Raw genomic sequence first — 9,807 nt, 5'->3', positions numbered from 1 at the left:
CGTGTCTGCTTTGGAGAAATAGCTAGTCAAATCTTTTACCCATTTTTAAAATCAGGTTTCTGATTTTATTTTTCACTATTGAGCTGCAGGATTTCCTTACATAGCTTAGCAACCAACCCTTTATAAGATAGATGGTTTGCAAATATTTCCTCCCATTTCATAGGTTGTGTTTCCATTTTGCTTGTTGTGTCCTTTGTTGTGAAGAAGCTTTAGTTTGATGTAGTCTCAGTTGTGTACTTTTGGTTTTGTTGCCTGTGCTTTTGGTGTCATATTCAAGAAATCATTGTCAAGACCAATGTCTCAGACTTTTCCCGATGTATTCTTCTAGGAGTTTTACAGTTTTAGGTATAATGTTTAAGTCTTTAATTTACTTTGAGTTGATTTTTGTATATCATGTATGATAAGGGTCTTAAGGGTCTAATTTTATTCTTTCACATGTGGAGATCTAATTTGTTGAAAACCATTGTGTACTCTTGGTGCTTTTGTTGAAGATTAGTTGAATGTATATGCATGGGTTTATTTCTGGGCTCTCTGTTCTTCTCTGTTGATCTATATGTCTGTCTTTATACCAGTACCATGCTATTTTGATTACTGTAGCTTTGTAATATGTTTTGAAATCTTGAAGTTGGAAGCATCCAGATTTGTTCTTTCTCAAGATTATTCTGGTTATTTGGGGTCCTTTGTGGTTCCATATGAATTTAGGGATTGTTTTTTCTATTTCTGTAAAAATACCATTGGGATTTTGATAGGTATTGGATTGATTCTATAGATAATTTTGGGTAGTATGGAAATTTTAGCAAGGTATGTCATCTGATCCATGAACATGGAATCTTTTTCTATTTATTTGTGTCTAATTTCTTTTAGCAATGTGTTGTAGCTTTTGGTATACAAGTTTTTTATCTCCTTAGTTTATTCCTAAATATTTTATTCTTTTTTGATACTATTAGAAAAAGGATTGTTTTCTTAATTGCCTTTAGGACTGCTTGCTGTTAGTATATACAAACACAACTGATTTTTGTGTGTTGATTTTTCTATCCTACAACTTTGTTGACTTTGTTTATTAGGACTAACAATTTTCTTGTGTATTTGTAGATAGAAATTGGGTAGAGGGCAAGGAGATTTGAATGTTCAACCATCAATACTCTGCCTAACAGAATATCCCAAGAGCATAAATAAACATAGTTAGGAATAAAACAACTGCAACTTAAATACAAGTAAAATTATATAATTGTATTTTATAAACAAGTTTATAAAAATTTGCCTTAGCTCTTCACTTTGAAACACGATGGATTTCAGACTCAATTTCTAATAGTCATAGTGACTTAATTCTTTTGGTAAAGAGAATTAGCCATAATGATTGCAAGAGAATAATTTATTGCCTGTTATGCTTTTCATGTTACTTTTTTCAGTTTATCCTGGTATAATTTCATTGTCTGGAAGGACTGAAGTTTGTAGGAGTAATTTTCTAGTGCCCAAACAAAAAAGATTAGTAGCGACAGTTTTCTAAAATATGTGTTTCCTAACAGAGGCAACCTTCATAGCCCATTTCCTTTAATGATATCTGGGGAGGATCTGATAAGCTTTATTCTACTTTGCACAGGTTAAAGGGCATTGTCTTCCCTTTCACTCCAGCAGCCAACAACAAAGCCAGGCATATGTTATCACCATCACACAGGAAGCTTTGTGCTTGCTTGTATTAAACGGAGCACAAATACAGGAAAAGTGTCAGGGAGGTTAAAAGCTGGTGAAGCTGTGTAAGAGAATATTATGCCAATAATATTACAGATAGAACTGTAGATATATGATTAGCCTTCAGCATAAAATGCTTAGAAACCCTTCAACATTAAAAACTCTATTAAAAAAAACTCTATAAAAAGTAGCCATTTTATTTTCTTTACTTTGGACTAATAACTCCCACTTTTTTTTTTTCCCCTTTATTTTTATTAGTTGGAGGCTAATTACTTTACAATATTGTAGTGGTTTTTGTCATACGTTGACAAAAATAGGAAAATAATAGTTAAATTGAAGAGTTATGTCTAGAAATAACACAATTTCTCAAATATACAATTAAGCATTTCTTAATAATTTAAAATTTTTTCCCATTTGCATTGTATGTTAAAAATTCCAATTATATGCTCTTACCAAAAGAAAAGGGGATTTCCATTTTGTGGTTAAACTTTTGTCATAAATAAAGAATTTGTGCCTTTTGGAAACTAAAGAACTCATTTCATTCAGGAATTTTATTTGATATATTTTAATTGGGGGTATACATCTGTTTTTAAAGTTATTTGAATCATGATAGATATATTCTAAAGATCTCTACCAATGTGGTAAAACCTATTGTATGAGCCACACTGGATTTGTTGAAAAAAATTCCTGGAAGTTTTCCACAATGACTTCCATGTCTTTTTTTCTTTTACCAAAAAGGTTAAAAACAAAATGAATGATCAGACTTCCCTGATGGTCCAGTGGTAAAGAATCTGCCTGCCAATGCAGGGGACAGGGGTTCCATCCCTGGTCCAGGAAAATTCCACATGTCGTGGAGCAACTAAGTCCATGAATTGCAGCCACTGAGCCTGTGCTGTCAGGCCTGAGCTCTGCAACAAGAGAAGCCACCTCGGTAAGATGCCGGCGCCCTGCAACCAAGGGTAGCCCCTGCTCACCACTAGAGAGAGCCTGCACACAGCAGTGAAGACCCAAAGGAGCCCAAAACAAAAATAAGTAAATATTTTAAAAAATGAATTATAAAAACTTCTAGAGAGGACAAACATAATAGTACATAATCTTCAACTCTGACATAGAAATTGTGAGCACTTTGATTCATTTTCTCTCCAGGTATATTTTTCAATGTATTTTCAAGACTGTGGTCAAATGTGTATGCAAGCCTGTGGTCAAATGTGTATACACACATGTATACACAATGTATCCCCAGTGGCTCAGCGGTAAAGAATCCACCTGTGATGCAGGAGATGCAGGAGATATGGGTTCAATCCCTGGGTGGAGAAGATCCTCTGAAGAGGGCATCCTGCTCCGATATTCTTTCCTAGAGAATCCCATGGACAGAAGAGCCTGGTGGGCTGCAGCCCATGGGGTCGCAAAGAGTTGGATGTGACTGAAGCCGCTAAGCACAAGCACATAATTTTGAATATAACTTTTTCTTAAAAATTCATACACAGAATATACATTTTCATGGTTTTTGTATATTTTATAGTGTTCATTTTCAATGGCTGCATAAAGTTTCATTGATTGAACAAGTCACAATTTATTTATTAGTGAACAATTGTATAGAATGTTGAATATCTTTCTTTATTGTACTCCTTCAAATCTTCTGTTACCTTAGAGACACTATCTCCCTATATCTTATATTTTCTCATAAGCCATGATCAGAAAGGCCCATGTCATGTGGATCAACTAATAGACTTAGTGAATCTATTGTGATGCACATGTCCTTAGCATAAAGTAATTAAATGTTAAAACAGTAAGTTAACAGTTTCCAGGGGAAAGTTAATTGTGCTAAATAGGAAGTGTTGAGGTTCTATACGTTTGAATTCAAGTAGACAGGTTGTAGACTGCTGAAGAAGCTTAAAATATCTATCTTCCACGCATCAGTTAGAAGAGAATTATGCTGGTTCCCTGCCAAAGTTACAGAGAGAACTCACATGTAACATAATACCAGGCTTAATAAGTAAAAATAGTACTAGAAAGTCAGTGTCTTAAAGTGCATTTCTGTTTCATAAACCACACTACGGCCATATGTGACGTCTTTTTTTTTTTTTTAAGGCAATTAATTTATTTGTTTGTTTTTGGCTATGCAATATGGCTTGTAGGATCTTAGTTCCCTGACCAAGAGTTGAACTCGGGCCCTCAGCAGTGAAACCGCTGAGGCCTAACCCCTGGACCACTAGGGAATGCCCACATGTGATATCTAGATACCTATTTGTGTTGGAAAAACTATGCTGGTCGTGAATTTTTTCTCTTAGGACCCTAGGTCAATTTTGACAGTCATACATTGTCTTTTCTATTGCTTATGAAGAAATCAATACAAAAGTCCTAAAGCACATCATACTTTATCAAACTGCTTGCCATCATCCCCAGGAGTTTTACTGCAAGCCCTTTGATATAATTTTTCTTTTGAACTATGTATTTTGTATTGGGGTATAGCCGATTAACAGTGTCGTGATAGTTTCTGGTGAACAGCAAAGGGACATACAAATACATGTATCCATTCTCCCCCAAACCCCACTCCCATCCAGGCAGCCACATAACACCTAGCAGAGTTGTAAGCCCTCTGATACTAAAGAAGGGAAGTCTTTTTATTGTTTTACACCTTCTTTCTTCATTTTCTTTCTTTCTTTTTTTTTTTCTTTTTGGTTTCTTTTCTCTCCTTCACACCCACTTTCTTTGTTTAGAGGAGAGGACTTGACAACCAGATTTAAAAAAATCAAATATATTGAAGCTATTAAGTATCTTCTGTGTGTGCACCTAGTAGCTCAGTTGTGTCCAACTCTTTGCAACCCCATGGACTATAGCCTGACAGGCTCCTCTGTCCATGGGGATTCTCCAGGCAAGAATATTGGAGTGGGTTGCCATGCCCTTCTCCAGGGGATCTTCCCAACCCAGGGAGGGATCAAACCCAGGTCTCCCAAGTATCTTTTGAAATAGAGAATATAACATAGGATAAAGGGTTATTTTTATCTTCATAGGAATAATAATGCTTCTAAGAATTCTATTTCTACCTCTAACTTACTGTTGATCTTATCAGGTTTTACCATTGAAGAATTCCATTTGTCTTATTTACAGCAATTTTTAACTAGTTTACCACTGAATAAGTATATTTAATGTTTCTTAAAAAATGCATTATAATGGGAAGTCTACTACTACAACTTGATTAAAAAACAAACTCTGCCCTATTTTTATTTAGGACAATCACACATGGAAATATAAAAAGGCAGACAGAATATTATTTAGCTAGTTTAGTTTTGCACTGAGCTGATGTTGGACACAAGAACAAAGAGAAGCCTCTTTCTCTGCTATAGCCCAGATGTTACAAGGCTGTTGAACTTGGGTCTAACTGACCCAAGAGAATCAGCTGGCTGCTATAGCAGCCTTGCTTCTGGCTTTGTAGAGATCAAGGAAAGCCCTTTCAGCATGTCTGAGAGCCAGATCCAGGGTGTCTCAGGCAAGCTGGGGAGCACTTTGGCAAAAATCTCCTGAATTGTGCAATCTCTGACTGTTTTTTCCCAACGTTTTCCTCTCAAAATCACATGCTTAAATTGGGCCACGCAGCTGTGTGTGGGTGGAGTGCTTATCCTCAGAGCTCTTAGGTCTGTTGGTGCCGAGTCAGTGGTACACTATTTCTTACTCCACCTTCATCCTGAGAAACTTCAAAAATAATCCCTCGAGGTAAATTTGTTAACCTGATCTGTTCACCCTGCATGCTCCTTCTCGCCTCTTCTGGGTACTACACATATGCAGTTTGTAGTTGTCAGTTTCAAAATGTTTCATTTGCTTTTAGAAATCTAGTGACAAATGTTATATATCAGTAGTTTTATATCATAGAAGAATCTCAAACTCAGTTATCAGTTTAAAGAATTCTACATTGCTACAATGTTAATTTTTGAATTTAAAGTTTTACAGATGCTACATTATAGTACTGACTATTATAATTAAAAAAACCTCATATTTTTATTTAAAACACATTTTGAGACATTTAATTATACTTTCCACTTTTTTTTTTGAATTATGGAGCAGATATTTCTACATACATAAAGAAGGACTTGGTCCTTAGGACAAAGTTAATCTTTCAAGTTCAAAGAATAATTTGTTACAGAGTAGTTATCATGGTCCCTAGGAATATTACTCTGTGTCCTCTTGGATGCAAAGACATTATATTTTATTATTGCTAAGTCTACTAGCTGCTTCTGCCTCCACCACCACCTCCTCCTCTTTCTCATCTTCCTTGTCCTCCTCATCCTCTGGCCCTCTTCCTAGTTAAGAAGAGACTTGATAATTAGATGAAAAATTTTATGTGCAATGATGCTATTGAATTTCCAAGGTCTTTTTTCCAGGAAGAATAGAATGTAGCTCTAAGAATAATGCAAGAAGTTACAGTAATATCAATGATATTTATGAAACTACTATAGTGGGTATGACTTAACCTAATAGAATTCTAATTTTACAAAGATAAGTCAAAGTTTGGGAGAGTGACTTCACCAAGATGATGACATAGGTTGTTTCTGACTTTACTCCCCTCACAAGAGGAACAACTAACAATTATTCAAGAGCAAGGCACCACCAAGAGAATCCTAGAACACTGTGGTGAGGTTGAAGTAACCCTCAGATCACAGAGATGAAGACAGAGTGCATTAGAAGGTAAGAGAAACACATACAAGTTGACCACATTGCCCGTTCTCCAGGCCAGCATGGTACCGAGAGAGGGCTCCTTGAGCCTCTGTTCCTCCAGTGGTGAAAGAGAGTCCAGCGGAACAACTAGCCACCTCCTTCTAGCATCATGGGTCTTTTTGTTTTTGTGGGAACCTCTACTCTGATCTCAGCCCTTAGGAATTGTAGTGGAATCTGAAGTAGAACCTCCATGACTGGAAGGAGTAAGAATATTGGGAAGGAAGCAGGTAAGAATCTGTATATAGGATTCTATATGCTAAGAAATCTAGCACTTAGGATTTCTCAGCAGAAACCCTAGATGCTAGGAGAGTAGAATGGCATACTCAGAGTGTTAAAAGAAAAATTGCCAGCCAAGAATATCAATTTGGCAAATTTTTTTCTCCAGATATAAAGGAAAACTAAGAATTTTCCCAGATCAGAAGAAAAGAAAAACTGAAGGAGTTCATTCCCCCAGATCGGCCTTGCAAGAACTGTTGAAAGGAGTTCTTCAACCTGAAATGAAAAGATTCTAACCAGTGTCATGAAAACGTGTGAAAGTATACAACATGCTCATAAAGGTAAATACATAGTCAGACTTAGGAAACTCTAATTCTGTAATAGGATGGTGTGTTAACCGTAGTTTAAATATGTATAGTCTATGTCACTACACTGTAAAAAGTACAGATTCTGATTCAGTAGATTTGGGTGGGGCTGAGAGTCTGCATTTTTGATGAGCTCCCAGGTGATGCTGCTGCTGTTTCCATACCATATTTTGAGTGGCAAAGCTCTGAGTCTCAATTTTGTCATAGTCACATCATTTGAGTACACAACAGATTCACATGGCTGGTATCATATCGGATAGTGCAGACAGAATATTTCCATCACTGAAGAAAGTTCTATTGGATGTCAGTCGTCAGGACTCTTGAAAACGTTGGTCACCATTAATTTTGCCATACCCATGAATTATCTCCCCACGATGACCTGTCTTTGTTTCCATCCTCAGGCTGAAGGTCTTCCCTGCATAAAGCGTTGCTGAAATCTCATTCTATGTGTTACTTACATTTGATTTTATCATGTTCTTCGTTCTTACTTGCACTAGATTTGGAATACATTTAAAAGAATAGAAACTTCAAACTGGAGGCAGATGTTAGCTCAGTTTAAGAAGGAGCTTCCTAACAATTTAAACCTGTCTAAAAATCCCATTTTCTAACAGACTCCTTCACCATCCAGAATATTGATGTTTCAGGGCTCCTGTGGCTGTACTCAGGATTATGCACAGGTTCTAGGAAGTTCCAGTGTGGCTTCAACCACTACGAGGCATGACTTGAGGTAAGTAAGAACTCTAGGAATAAATTTTCTCCTCTAAAATGAGGGGGTTGAACAAGATTGTTATTTCTTCTGATTCTTACATTTCATATTCTTCTGCTTATTTCAGAATAAAGATGGCATGAAGCCGGAAGGAATTTTAGCGTTTTAGCATTGGATAAAGAGTGAGTCTGACTATGTGTCCAAAGTTACTAGGAAAGTTTTTGGCCTTTTACGAAAAGTTTGACAATTCCTGGTATAAACTGTACAAGTGAAAGTCGTTCAGTTGTATCCAACTCTTTGCAACCCCAAAGACTGTAGCCCACCAGGCTCCTCCGTCCATGGACTTTTCCAGGCAGCAAAGGCTGGCACTAACATAAGAGGATACTTTGAACAATTACACATGAATAAATTGTAAAACTGAGAAGAAATGGATAAGTTCCTAGATGCATACAAGATACTAAAGACTAGACAAGGAAGAAATGGAATATCGGAACAGATAAATAATGAGTAAAGTTAGATTAAGTTTAGATTAAAAGAATAATGAAACACCTCCCAACACAGAAAACCCTGGGACCAAATGGCTTCACAGGTGAATTCTACCAAACATTTAAGGAATAATCAATGTCAATTCTTCTCAAACTCTTCCAAAAAAACTGAAAAGGACACAATACTTTCAAACTCATTTGACAAGGCCAGTGTCACCCTGATACCAAAGCCAAATAAAGACACAATAAGAAAACTACAAGCCAATATTCCTAAAGAATATCAATATAAAAACTCTCAAAACAAAAGTAGAAACTGAATTCAAAAGCATATTAAAAGAATTATATATATTAATCATTTGGTATTTATCCCTGGCATGCAAGAATGATTCAACATGTGCAAATCAATAAATGTGATATACCACTTGAATAGAATAGAAGATGAATTTTATATGATCCTCTCAATAGATGCAGAAAAAGATTTTGACAAAATTCTTTCAAACATTCTTTGAGGAATAAAAACCCTCAACAAATTAAGCATAGAAGGAACATACCTCAACATAATAAAAGCAATACAGGACAAACCCACAGCTAATGTTATACTCAAGGGTGAAAAATTGAAAGCTTTACTTCTAAGTTCAGAAACAAGAAAAGGGTGCTCACTTTCACCACTCTTAATATAATACTGGAAGTCCTTGCTAGAGTAACTAGCTTATATGAAGAAGTATAAAGGATCCAAATCATAAAGGAAGAAACATAATTGTTATTTGTAGATGATATAATACTAAATATAGAAAATCCTAAAAATTCACTCTAAAGCTGAATTGTTACTTTAGAAGTAAATTTAAAAGTGAATTTACTTTAATTCACTTTAAAGCTGAATCCTAAAGATTCACTTTGAAGCTGATTCACTTTTAAAGCTGAAGCTGAAGCAACAGTACTTGGACCACCTGATGTGAAGAGCTGACATTTTGGAAAAGACCCTGATGCTGTGAAAGATTGAAGGTAAAAAGAGAAGGGGGAAGCAGAGGATGAGATGGTCAGATAGCATCACCGACTCAGTGGGAATGAATTTGAGCAAATTCTGGGAGATAGTGGAGGACAGAGGAAGCTCTGTCCATGGGTCTGCAAAGAGCCAGACAGCAGAGCGACTGAACAATAGCAGCAGCAACAACCAAAAATTCAACCCGAAACTCTTCACTGCAGTTGCAGTTTCATTGCACTCATACAAAGGAATTCAAGTCACGTTATTGATCCCTTGCAGATCCCAGGGAAGGGGTGGATGCAATGAACTGGGGAAAGGGCAGTGCTCCATCACAGATCGTGAGCAAGCAGAAGACACAGCAGAGTAGCGAGTACCTGTTACTTATAGGTGGTTGGGATAGCTGTCACTAACTTTTCTCAGGCTTAACTTTAAGTGGTTATTTTAAAAGGTGCCCTGAGAAAAGCAAAATGAGAATTTTTGGTAGGAATCCTAAGCTTGAGTCCTTTTCTAAATGTCCAGACTCTAGGTGTGAGCAGGACTGTCATACTGGAAAGTGCCTAGGCAGGAACTCAAAATAACTGCTTTCTCTTTGCAGAATCCTACACCATGATCAACTAGGATTTAGTCTAAGGATGTGAGCACTGTTCAATG

At 36.4% G+C, this 9,807-nt stretch overlaps 1 long non-coding RNA gene across 2 annotated transcripts; it reads left to right on the top strand.

Annotated features, from left to right (window-relative positions):
• The first annotated feature begins 5,281 nt into the window (after window positions 1–5,281).
• Window positions 5,282–9,211, top strand: LOC122688558. Of its 2 annotated transcripts, none has more exons than XR_006339505.1 (5): window positions 5,282–5,403; window positions 6,259–6,372; window positions 6,788–6,959; window positions 7,628–7,710; window positions 7,817–9,211. It is a non-coding gene; the product is annotated as an uncharacterized LOC122688558 (long non-coding RNA). The 2 variants fall into 2 exon arrangements; XR_006339504.1 differs by having other exon boundaries at window positions 7,595–7,710.
• Window positions 9,212–9,807: the final 596 nt, after the last annotated feature.

Source organism: Cervus elaphus, chromosome 33 (genome assembly GCF_910594005.1).
Source record: "Cervus elaphus chromosome 33, mCerEla1.1, whole genome shotgun sequence".
In the NCBI taxonomy this organism is placed as follows: Eukaryota; Metazoa; Chordata; class Mammalia; order Artiodactyla; family Cervidae; genus Cervus; species Cervus elaphus.
Note: the sequence above shows the minus strand (reverse complement) of the source record. Positions and strands in the feature narration are given on the sequence as shown.